Below are 11,771 nucleotides of genomic sequence, written 5' to 3'. Positions count from 1 at the left end.
GGCTGGAATACCAGCAGAATCCTGGCCAGGGCTGGGTGAGGGAGACTCCCAGCACACCCTGGAGCCGGCCCGGGGCTGGAAGGCAGAAGAACTCAATCTCTTCTGCAGCGGTTTCTCAGCAGTTTGTCTTGGCTGAGGCATCGCACCTTGGAGGAGGTACCTGTGCTTTGCAGATGTGGTAAGAGGCTGCAGAAAGTGAACTCAGACAAAGCTGGGACGATGTTTCATGGATTCCAAGGCCGGAAGGGGCCACTGTGATCTTCTAGACCAATTTTCTCGTCTCCTGTGTCACACAGGCCACGGCACTTACCCCAAATAATTCCTAGAGCATCGTTTTGATTTTTTTTCTGAATCTTGATTTAAAACTTGTCAGTGACAGAGACTCTGCCACGCCCCTTGGCAAATTGCTCCAGTGCTTAATTACTCTCACCATTAGAAACGTACACCTTCGTGCCAGGTCTCCGTCAAATACAGCAGACCCACACCTCAATCACTGAACCCCGCGGCCTTTGGAAATGAACCTACCAGCTCAACTAGCCACACAGGCCAGTGGTGCATGGACCAGCTGCACAACACTGAAACAAGGGTGCAGTTGATTCAGGCTTGGAGCATGGCCTAGACACCCAGCCCTGGGACTGGGGGTAGGGGAGGTAGAGGAGAATAGGTCGGCTCTGTGCATGTCCCAGGCACACAGCAGTGCGAGCAGGCTGGGAGAGCTGACAGCCGGCCGACTGGGGGCATGGCAGACACACAGTGCTGAGAACGTGCAGAGTTGGGGCATGACATGGACATAGCACTGACGGGGCGGTGGGAGCTGCAAACAGTCATGCCTAGTGCATGGCAGAGACACGCGGTGCTGGAACTGGGGTGGGAGCAGCCACGCTCTGTGCATGGTGCAGACACGCAGCGCTGACAACACAGAATCAGCTGAGACTGGGGTGGCTGATGAGAATGGGCAGGCTTGGTGAATGACACAGACTCTGTACCTCAGTTTCCCCATCTGTAAGCTAGCTGTGCTCTTCCAGGGCAGGGCCAACCTCCTTTGGCTTGCTTGGAGGACAAGAAATAAGTTTGTGTTGTACAGGGCTCTGGCGGGGGTTCCACGTTCACAATCGCCCCCTGTTGGGAAATGCGGGGAGGGCGCGGTGGGGTGCATCAGAAAGGAGGACACTGCAGGGTTGTGCTTGGTGAGATGAATTTTGGATGATCTTCATGTGGCCTTCACTCAGAGTAGCGAGGAAGGGAAATTGCATTTTGTTGCAACATTGTATCCCTCTGCAGAGCCATCCTTGTAACCAGATGGGTCCCCAGTGGTGCTCCAGTCACTGCCCTTTTCCCACCATGGTTACATTACATGTTCTGGGCCCAGGTGGCTGCTTCTCCGAGGCCCCCTCAATCTGTCCCAGGATGCCCCCTCCTGCAGCTGGAATAGAGAAGGGAGCTGGCAGACTCTGTGTAACCCCTTACCTGTACAATGCAGGGGTCCCAGTACCAGTTCCCCTCACATACACTTTCCTGGGCCATTGGTCCTCTGCCTTGACCTGGGATGAATCTCTCTCTAAAGGGGAGAGGGGAGCTCTGTCTGCACGGTCCATTGAGTCCCTGACCTCTCCGCTGAGCCTCACACAGAGGGGCACGATCAGTGGAGAGTTTGCTGGTTACCTCGGCGTGTGATGGAGACGTCTACACCCCGGGAACCAGGCTGAGATCCCAGCGCATTTCACACAGCCCCCTGAGCAGCTCCCCAATGGACTTTCAGCCACTGGCCACATGGACAGGATTTGGGTTATTAAACTGAAACAGACCAGCCAGAAAGAAGCATCTTTACTTGGTCCCAACCCCAAGGCTTTGACACTCACTTTGTTTCTCCCCAGAACAAGGGTTTGGGGGATGGCTGAATCTTTCTCAGGTGCCTCTCTGAAGGGAATCCAGAGAGAACTAGGTCAGATATAAGTCGAGCAGGGGAAAAGAGGGGAGGTGGGCAGTGGGGCCAGGAAGATGAGCCCAGGAAACTCCTAGATTCATAGATATTAAGGTCAGAAGGGACCATTATGATCATCTAGTCTGACCTCCTGCACAACGCAGGCCACAGAATCTCACCCACCCACTCCTACGAAAAACCTCTCACCTATGTCTGACCTATTGAAGTCCTCAAATCGTGGTTTAAAGACTTCAAGGAGCAGAGAATCCTCCAGCAAGTGACCCGTGTCCCATGCTACAGAGGAAGGCGAAAAAGCTCCCGGGTCTCTTCCAATCTGCCCTGGAGGAAAATTCCTTCCCGACCCCAAATATGGCGATCAGCTGTTTACAGATCCTGTTTACAGATTGGCCTTAAGATGTTTGTTTGGGCCTGCAGAGCTATGTCTTGCTGCCCCATGGCTGTTCACTATTGCCTAGTCTTACTAAGGCTGCTCTGCAGCTGGATGGAGTAATGATTTTGCATCTGCCCACGCAGTGCTCACTGGGGCCTCGCTGGTGTAACTGTTTTCTCTTTTCCCCTGGCTTTCTAATAAGTTTGTCTTTTAAAAATGCTAGCATCCTAATGGGGATTCTCTGAGCTGTAGCTGACACTAGAGTTTGACAACATTAGCTCCAGCATTCAGTCAAGCTTTTCCCTGTGAATTTCACAGCACTCCTAGGGCATGCTAGGTTACAATACTTACCATAGACTGCAGGGGCTGTAACTTTAACTATGGCCTGATTCCAGCTCAGCAAATGTGAGTCTCTTCCAGGGTGTGGGGAAAGCCCAGTGTTTACTATATACGGAGTTTGTGTCCCCAGCAGAGGTTGCATGGGATCCAGGAACAGCTCACCCGCACCTTAACCTGTCTGCAGATCAGAAAAGTGTCAGACATGAACACACATGACAAGACCTGCCCAACAATTCTGAGAGATTTAATTCTGCTGTGTGCACTGGGCTCTGAAGGATTCCCAGCAGGGATAGTTGTGGGGGGGATAGCTCAGTGGTTTGAGCATTGGCCTGCTAAACCCAGGGTTGTGAGTTCAATCCTTGAGGGGGCCATTTAGGGATCTGGGGCAAAAATTGGGGATTGGTCCTGCTTTGAGCAGGGGGTTGGACTAGATGACCTCCCGAGGTCCCTTCCAACCCTGAGATTCTATGATTCTATCACTGGGAGGGGTAGGTGGGGAATGGGGAGAACTGGACCATTGATGTGGCCAGAGCATCAGTGAAGAGAAAGAGATGGTTCTGTGTAAAACCTGAAGAGGGCATCTGAGCTCTGAGGTTCTGCTGGAACCAATTCCAGGCTCTCACCTCCCCCATGGACCTCTGTGACTCTGAGCATAAGACTCACAAAGATCAGGGTTTATCGGGGAGAGTGGCACTTTACGATGCTGAAAACAAGACCCCAATCTTCATGTTCAATTATTCTTTCACTGAGAAAATCTTCCCTTTCTTTTTTCTTCAGCCTCCGAGATCATATCTTAAAACTGTGCCCCTGAAAGCCAATAAATGGATTTCATTGGGTGTCATTTTTTCCCTACTGTTTACACAAGTCTCCAAGTTACTAAACTGGAAAGAGAAAGGATTTGAGCAACGTTAAAAGAAAGACTCAGATTCACAAAGGGACTTAAGCAACTAAGGCCTGGTCTACACTACAGAGTTAGGTCGAAGTCTGGCAGCTTACGCCGACCTAATAATGTCAGCGTCCATACTACAGTGTACCTCCCACCGACCTAACTCGCCTGCTACATCGGCTGAATAGCTCCACCTCCAAGAGAGGTCCAGCGCTTACGTCGACATAGTTAGGTCAACGCAGTGGCAGTGTATACGCTGCGTTGCCTACATCAGCTTAAGTGGCCTCCAGGAGGTGTCCCACAATGCCCCATTGTGACCCACTCTGGTCACTGTTTTGAACTCCACTGCCCATCAGCCAGGGTCACAGGATCAAGCCCCTCCTGTTTAAGGACTGGGAGTTTTTGAAATTCCATTTCCTCTTTGCTCTGCATGGAGAGCTCACCTAGCAACTGCCCAGCTGAGCAGGCTCCAGGCTCCCAATGCTCTGCTGCCGGCACCGCTCAGGGGGTGGTGGAGCTCCTGGGTCTGTGGGGAGAAGAGGCTGTGCAGGCCCGGCTCCGATCCAGCGTAGAAATGTGGATGTCTATGAGCAGATTGCTCGGAGCGTGGGGGAGAAGGGCTAGAAGAGGGTCCCGCAGCACTGCCATGTGACAGCCACGGAGCTGTGCCAGGCGTACCAGGAGGCGAGGGAGGGAAGCAGTCGCTCTGATGCGGCTCCACAGACATGCTGCTTTGACAAGGAGCTGCACGCTGTCCTCTGCGGTGATGCCGTGCCACCCCCGAGCCCCATGGCTACCGGAGGAGTTGGAGTCATGGGCTACTGCAGCCAACCCTGAGGATGAGAATGGGAGACAGGCGAACAGGGGGGTGATTTTCAGATTCAGGGCTTAAATTCAGCTGGAGCTGTCTGGAGTGGAGCTCTGGTAAATATTTTCAACCCCGATGGAGTTTTTATCGCATATTGGAGGAGGGCATGGGGGGCTGCGCGAAATATACTACAAGAATTTAAACCCTGATCAGATTAAACTCTGTGTTCTAATCTGTAATGGACTGAGACTAATAAAGAAATAACACCGCCTTCGTTCTGGGGTTTACAAACACTCGCCCTGAGGTTTAATGCTGTAGAACACATTTCCCAATCACAGAGGTACTTTATTTGTGTCCAAATTTAAAAGACAAATGTCACACTCCTAGGAAATGGTGACAGGAATGCCCCCGTCTGCCATAACGCGCTGCCCCTGGACCAGAGCATGAGGAAAGGGAGAGGTAGCATTACTGTGATAGGGAAACCCCCATCATCGTGCTCTGTTACCCCTGGGCCAGGAGATGGGGAAAGGTAGAGGATGGGGAAAGGTGACAGGTAGCAAGTTGCGATGGGAATGCTCCCTCTGGACGGCAGGATGGGGAAAGGCAAAGGCAGCAAATTGTTTCATGGCAGTAAAAGGGAGAATAGAGATGTCAGTAGCAACTACAGGTCGCAAATTCTGCAGGCAGCAGTTTGTAGCGTTGAGCTAACAACTTAAAATGCCTTGTTCTAAAATTTTAAGTAACATTTAACTTTTAAACGCCTGAACAGCAAATGTAACTTTTCTTGTCTGCAGGGTAAACACTGGCATTTTTGTCTGTTTGAATAATCAAAGTGGTGCTTTCCGTGCCTTCTTGGCTGGAAAGATTTGAACTGCTTCCTGCTGAAGGTCCACCGTCTGGGCCAGCTCATGCTCTGTTGAGATGGTTACAAGGCCGACCAGCCTCTCCTGTGTCATTGTGGAGCACAGATGTGTTTTTATTAACTGCAGCTTGGAGAAGCTGCGTTCTCCACTGGTAACTGTTACAGGAAGTGTTAGAAGTATGCGCAGAGCAACAAAAGCATTTGGAAAGAGGTGGGTCATCTTCTTTGTGCACATATATTCCAGGACAGCCTTTGGAGTTGATCCTGCTGAAATGTATCTTGAAAGGGCTTTCAGTTCATCACCTAAATCACTCGCATCAATATCGCGCATGTCATCATGTGTCAACACTGTCTCTAGTGCCCTGCATTGCTGGTGTAGGTCTTCTTCAGGGACAGTGAGGAGTTTTGGAATATCATACAACATCCCAAACATACTGCTGTGTTCCTTGAGCTGCATGAAATGTTCTTCAACTGACTGTATAGCACAATCTAGCACCTGGTTAAAGAATTCAACTTTGAATTGTTGTTTGGGATCTCTGATGGGATTATCCCGTGCCTCGTCATCAAAATGTCTTCTTCTGCGGTGACTCTTGTATCCTTGAATGGGTGGGAAAATAGCTTCAGTGTCAAGTTCCTCTAACAACTTCTCTGCACTTTTCAAACATTTTGAAATCCCTCATCTGAGCGGTAAAACTGTAGGTATGACTTTGCTTTGTCCAGTTGTTCCATTGCTCCAGATATGTCAAGGTCAACACCTTGGAGTCTCTTGCTTACAACATTTATTTCAAACATTATGTCATGCCACAACACTAAGCTACACAGAAATTTGACGTTATGTATGTTTCTGGTGATTCCATTTCCCTCTGCCACTGTTCTCCCACAGACAGTTCCTGTCATAGCATTATCCTCCATAATAGCAACTATGGCATCATCTATCTTCCCAATTTGGTGTTTGATAGGCTTTATCGCCTCCACTCGACTTTCCTATTGTGTGGCTGTCACGGAGTCCCTGGGTGATGCTCTGGAACTGCTCCCTACGAAGCCAGTCAGGACTCTGGGGAAGTCTCCTTTCTGGGAGCAGACTGTCTGCAGGACACACAGCTCACACAGCTTCCACCTTCCTGGATCTGACCTCAGAGCATTCAGCATCCTCTGCCCCTCCGTGCGCTTCCCACAGCGAGTCCGCCCAGGCAGGCTCCTGGGGAAGCCAGAGGGTCCTGCACTCCAACTCCACAGTCAGACGTGACTCTCAGCCAGCCAGTAAAACAGAGGTTTATTAGACGACAGGAACATGGTCTAACACAGAGCTTGTAGGTGCAGAGAGCAGGACCCCTCAGCTGGGTCCATTTTGGGGGGCAGTGAGCCAGACAACCACGTCTGTACTTCACTCCATGTCCCCAGCCAGCCTCAAAACTGAAACTCCCTCCAGCCCCTCCTCTTCTGGGCTTTGTCCATTTCCCGGGCCAGGAGGTCACCTGATTCCTTTGTTCTCCAACCCTTTAGTTCTCACCTTGCAGGGGGGAAGGGCCCAGGCCATCAGTTGCCAGGAAACAGGGTGTTGGCCATTCTCTGTGTCCAGACCCCTGCACATACCTGCCCTCTAGGGCTCTGCAACGATCATATGCCCTTATCCCACCACCTAGATACTTAAGAACTGCCTAGGGGAAACGGAGGCACCCCCACAATATTCAGAGGAAACACTACGAACAGTCCCACTTCGTCACAGTGGCACACAGTGGTTTCAGTATCAGAGAGGATGTTCCCAGATGTTGCTTCAAAATTTGCCATCGATGAGTTGATGCCGAGAAAAATACATAGACGCTTTGAATTACATTAAAAAATTCAGCAGCCTCACTAGAAGCTGATGCTGCATCACTGACCACCAAGTTCAATGAATAAGAACTGCATGGGACAAAAAAAGCTCGAGGGTTTTACTCTCGGATCCGTGTCTGTACTCCTCTGTTCTTTCCTCTCATGTTGGCACCATTATCGTAGCCCTGACCTCTCATGTCAGCTATCGCAATTCCCGTATCTTCCAGCTTTTTAAGAAGCACATCTGTCATACCAGCTCCTGTGGTATCATCAATGTCAATAAATTCTAGAAAATGCTCTCTGACAGTCACCATTGCAGGGACATTTTCACTAGGTTCTGTTGTTGTTACAAAACGCACCATTAAAGTCATTTGTTCTGTATGGCTGATGTCAGGTGTGCAGTCCAGAATAACAGGGTAATATCTTGCTGACTTCAGATCTGCCACCATCTTCTGTTTGACTTTTGTTGCCAGTAACTGTATGATCTCATGTTGAATTGTTTTTCCAAGGTAGTGGTGTGTACACGTTTCTTGGGTGGTGACACTTCTTAGCTGCTCCTGGAATACAGCATCAAACTCAGCCATCAGCTCCACAATTTTAAGATCAGTTAAGGTTAATTTCCATTGTTTGGCACATACAGCTGATCTGAAGTGCCACGCAGTGCTAGGTTTTGGTAGCAAGCATTCTCACAATGGCAATGAGCCTTTTCACAACATTTTGCCAGTAAAGAGACTCTGATGCAATCTTCTCTTGATGCTGATCATCTATGGTGGCCTTTAACCTTAGTCTCATCTCATGCTCTTTCCACCTATGGAATGCTCTCTGGCGATTTGCTGCCTTCTCATGGCATGCCAGATTTCTAGCCAGATTTTTCCAGTCCTTTGTTTCTGCAGAACCCAATGTGGCTGGAACATTAGACGGAAAGAGTTTGCAACAAAACCAGTATGCAGCATTCTGGGTTTTTGAGTACATAAGCCATGGCCTCTCCACTTTGTCACCATTGGGGATTTCACACCAGTAAAGTGTTGGATGGAAACTTCTCTTTTCATTGTCTTTGGGGAACATGAAGTTTTTCACTTGTTGAGGCCAATGCAGTACAAGGAAGTCCCTCGGGTTACTGCTCAAGTGGGTCCACAATCCTGGATCATCTAAGGAACTAAACTCAGGAGCAGCTGTTTCTTGCACCTCCACCACACTCTTCTCTGATCTACACTTTTCTTCAGGAATGTGCATGGTTACATCCATTTGAGATGGAGATATGGATGCTGCAGTAGCTGCCAGGTCACCTGCACTCCGACTAACTGGAAGATCAGACATCTCCTCACCACTCACATCCTCACTGGGGCCGGAAGGCTCACTGTGAACATTTGTGTCTGTGTATCTCAGGAGACCTCCTTCCTGCTTAGATAGAAAAGCTTCCTTCACTTTCTTTCTTTTTCTGAGTGCTGCCCCAGAGGGGCGTTTTCTTCTTTCACTCATGACTGCTGTTCTGTGCAAGCTATAGTGGCCTTGAACACTCAGTTGAAGGGGACAAATAAGCAGGCTGGTAACAGGGCCTGAGTGAGGGAAGATATCAGCGTCTTAAGGGCCTAACTGGCTCCTACTGTTTCAGTTGACTGCCTGTTCTCCCCAGGTGGGTTCAGGGAAGCAGCAGGAAACAGGAAGCTGCCTGAGAAGCTGGGGTTAATCAGTCCAGGCTCCTGGGGGTGGTAGAGAGGTACATAAGAGGCTACTCCTCCTCTTTCTCCCTGCAGCTCCTGCTGCTTTCTGCTATTCCCTCTCACCTTTTCTCCTGCCTGCCTGTTAGGTCTCTTGTGCCCTCCTTCCTCCAGCACAGCACTCCCCCATCTCTGGGCATCTCGAGCAGAGAATACAGATGCCCCAGCAGCAGACACAGTTTTCTAAGCTCTGGGTCCTAGTGGTGCCTCCCCACAGTCTGGCACCTGAGGCGGCCGCCTCAGTTCGCCTCATGGTCAGGCCAGCCCTGGACCCTGACCACCTCCCATCCAGGGCTTAATTTGTCCCCCAGCTTGCTGGGTCTGAGGAAGGCTGCTGTGCAAAGTGATATTTGTATGTTTGTGAATCACTTTTCGCTGCCTCCCAGCTCGCTAGCAAGTCTCCTGCTGTGAGACGTGATATTAACAAACGTACAAACATCACTTTTCACAGCAGCAGACTTACTCGCGAGCAAAAAAAAAGCAACCAAAAAAGCAAAAGAAACAACAATTAAACAAAGACAAGAACATGCAAAGCACCTTACTTGTGTTTCTATTCGGTGCCACAAGTACTCCTTTTCTTTTTACTGTAAGGAGAGTGATCACTTAAGATGAGCTAATACCAGCAGGAGAGCGGGGGTCGGGGACGGGGAGGAGAAAACCTTTTGAAGTGATAATCAAGGTGGGCCATTTCCAGCAGTTAACAGAAACTTCCGAGGAGCAGTGGGGGGTGGAGGGGAGGAAATAAACATGGGGAAATAGTTTTATTTTGTGTAATGACCCATCCATTCCCAGTCTCCATTCAAGCCTCAGTTAATTGTATCCAGTTTGCAAATTAATTCCAATTCAGCAGTCTCTCGTTGGAGTCTGTTTTTGAAGTCTTTTTGTTTGAATATTGCGACCTTTAGGTCTGAGATCGAGTGACCAGAGAGATTGAAGTGTTCTCCGACCGGTTTATGAATGTTATAATTCTTGACATCTGATTTGTGTCCATTTTTTCTTTTACGTAGAGACTGTCCAGTTTGACCAATGTACATGGCAGAGGGGCATTGCTGGCACATGATGGCATATATCACATTGGTAGATGGTAATGGCTGCTTTGCCGGGCTCACCTTTCTCCCTCCGTCAGGTTGGCCGATGGGGATAATGAGCCTGGAGATCTCATTCCCACTGCTCTGAGTGCTGCCCATGTGCACACGACCCAGCTCAGCTCTTCCTGTATCCCAGGAACGTCTTCATCTTCTGGGATCCTCATGGCAGCAGTGGGATGATTTAATGGAGTCCCTTAGTCATGGGGCCTCTCTCTCGCTTTTGTTTCAGAGCCAGCGTCCTGGAATCGTCTCCTGGTGAGTGGAGTGGTGGCAGTGGTGGGGGTGCTAGTCTTACTGTACCGATGTGGGTTTTGGAAAGGTAGAGGAAAAGTGTTTGCCTACTCGCAACTCGTCTTCAGGAAGCTGCTGACTCATCCCTCCCAGCAGCCTGGAAGTCGGCAGGATTCCCAGGAATCTGAGCTCCCCGCAGTGTGTGACAGGGACGGGGACCAGGCCCAGGGAACCAGAAACAGGAATCAAGACCCAGCCCTGGAGAATGGGGAAGGAGACCTGCTAATGTAGGACAGACGCTTCCCCCAGGAACCCAGAGGAAGGGATCCATTAGGTGGGGACACGGGTGTGGCCCAGGAAACTGGAGCAGCGTTGCCAATCCTCCAGGGTGACCGGGAGTCTGCAGGAATTAAAGATTAATTTTGAATGAAAGATTATGTCATGTGATAAAATCTTCAGGAATACGTCCAATTAAAATTGGCAACCCTAAACCGGAGTGGGGGGAGGGACCCATTAAATGGAGACAGACTTGGGCTCGGGAACCAGCGAGAAGAGCTGATCCCTCCTACGATGCCCCTCAATGGTGGGGACTAGACTGGGTGAAACTTTTCATCTAAACCTATTTGAGGTGAAAAATGCAGATTCAGCAGTTTGCGAATTCGTATCCCGTCTGCTGAATTGTTCACATCCAGACCATCCCCCCCATTCTTCACACGTCAAAGCATTTCATTTAGACACTTTCCAAACAAACCATTTTGATTTTTCAGCTTGAAATAATTTTTTGTTTAAAAATGTCTTTCAGTTTTATTTTAAAAATTCAAAAAGTTACAACCCTTGAAATGTTCCTGGGTGTTTTGTTTTGTTTTTAAGCTTTTTGGTTCATCAAAAATTTGGAAAAATGTTAGTTTTGTTCAGCCTGAAACCAGTTTTTTTCCATCTCTTTTTTTGGAATTGCCAGCGACCAAAAAATTCTGTTTGCCCAGCTCCAGGGGCGGGTGAGGATTTTGGCAGTTATATTGTGGGTCTCTGAGTCTCCTTGTTGCTCAAAGTTTTCTTACTGTAATAAATTAATTTGGGATGAGGGCAGGATGGGCAAAAGCTTCCTAAAAGTGTGGGGGGGCTGCTGGCACCCAAACTGTGGCCCAGCCCCTCTGCCACCCCTTCTCCTCGAGATCCTGCCCCTCAAACTGCCCCTTTCCCTGGGCCCCCCCCCACGCAGCCTTTCTCTCTGAGCTCCCACTTCACACCGCCCCTTGCCCCCAAACAACCCCCCGCCCTCCGCGTTCCCTTCTCTCCCCACTCATCCAGTCGCTCACACTTATGGCCAGTAAAAAGTGCTGGGCCCTGGTCTCCCCTCTGGATGAGAGTGGATGAGAGTGGCACCCCTGGATGAGAGTGGGAGAGGATGAAGAACTCCTTTCAAATATAACTCCCCCCCACCTCAAAAAAGCACAATTTGCCAGCAACAGCAAAACATGCACCTAACCAACCCGTGCCAGTCAGGCTGTGTTGTGTGTTACATTCCCGTCCTGGGGCAGTTTATGTCTTTGAGAATATGAACCCTGCAGGCCTGGGTGTTTCTCTGCGTAATGTGACCTCAGTGCTCCTGATGAGAGCCGTTGTTTGTAAATGTTTCAGTAGCAGACATATTTATTATTCATGTACATACAGACATTTATTCATAATTAGAACTGGTCAAAAATAGCAAGGGTGGC

This window comes from Caretta caretta, chromosome 14 (genome assembly GCF_965140235.1).
Source record: "Caretta caretta isolate rCarCar2 chromosome 14, rCarCar1.hap1, whole genome shotgun sequence".
Classification (NCBI taxonomy): Eukaryota; Metazoa; Chordata; order Testudines; family Cheloniidae; genus Caretta; species Caretta caretta.
This window is presented reverse-complemented; position numbering follows the sequence as displayed.